At 41.5% G+C, this 1,084-nt stretch overlaps 1 non-coding gene across 1 annotated transcript; it reads left to right on the top strand.

Annotated features, from left to right (window-relative positions):
• Positions 1-531: 531 nt before the first annotated feature.
• Positions 532-637, top strand: LOC133828365 (small nucleolar RNA R71). Its single transcript, XR_009890990.1, has one exon. It is a non-coding gene; the product is annotated as a small nucleolar RNA R71 (small nucleolar RNA).
• Positions 638-1,084: the final 447 nt, after the last annotated feature.

The following is a 1,084-nucleotide window of genomic DNA, read 5'->3' as shown; positions in this document are numbered from 1 at the left end:
GATTGATGAGGTGAGTGTTAAGATAGATACTATGGTTGTAAACCTTGGTTATTTTTCCAAGACAGGTTGGGGTGATTCTTCCACGCAGGAGTATATGTATTTGAGTAAGTGTTGGGTGCAGGTCTTTGAAAGTTACCAATAGCCTGTGCCTGTTCCAAAGGCATATTGTTCACATCTGTCGAGCAACTAGCAGTGCTCGAGCATTGCTCATAAGAATGCAGACCCCCACAATTCTCAAAACTCATTACATTCTGTACTTGCATTGCTTGGGCAGCGAGGTTATTCTGCTGCAATAGCTTGGTTAGAGATGCCACTTGAGCAGTCAATAAAGCAATAGGATTGGCCTCTAAGACTCCTGCCACCTTCACGCTCAGTGGGCCAATTGTAGTTCTTCATGGCCATCTCTTCCAATAATTCATAAGCTTCATTAGCGCTATTCTCATAGACGCTCCTTCCGATGCTGCATCAATAATTGTCCTTGTATTTTCCCCCAGACCATTATAAAACGTGTGCACCAGCAGCCACTTCTCTATTCCATGATGTGGGCTCTTCCATTGCAAATATTTAAAATGTTCCCACGCATCATATAAAGACTCCCCATCCAGCTGATGGAAGTTATTAATCTTTCTTCTATATCGGGCTGACTTCGCAGGAGGAAAATATTTACCATGGAATTTCTTAGCCAAGTCTTCCCAAGTGACTATAGAGTTGGCTTGTAATGAATTCAACCAACTCTTAGCTCTGTCTCTTAACGAAAATGGGAATAATCTTAATCTGACAGCATCGTTACTCACCCCGTTCATTTTGAATGTCGCACACAGCTTTAAAAATTTGGTAATATGGAGATTTGGATCCTCGTTTGGTAATCCCCTGAATTGTACACCATTATGTACCATCTGAATGATCGAGGGTTTTATCTCAAAATTATTCGCCTCTACAGTAAGAGGACGAATATTTGAATGTATCCCCGTAACAGTAGGGAGTACATAATTTCTCAATGGCGAGTCAGCCTCAGCTGTTACGTTACCCGCATTACCCAAATTTGCATTGTTGTTGATAGAGATGAACATTTGACCAGCAAAAC

This window comes from Humulus lupulus, chromosome 3 (genome assembly GCF_963169125.1).
Source record: "Humulus lupulus chromosome 3, drHumLupu1.1, whole genome shotgun sequence".
NCBI lineage: Eukaryota > Viridiplantae > Streptophyta > Magnoliopsida > Rosales > Cannabaceae > Humulus > Humulus lupulus.
Note: the sequence above shows the minus strand (reverse complement) of the source record. Positions and strands in the feature narration are given on the sequence as shown.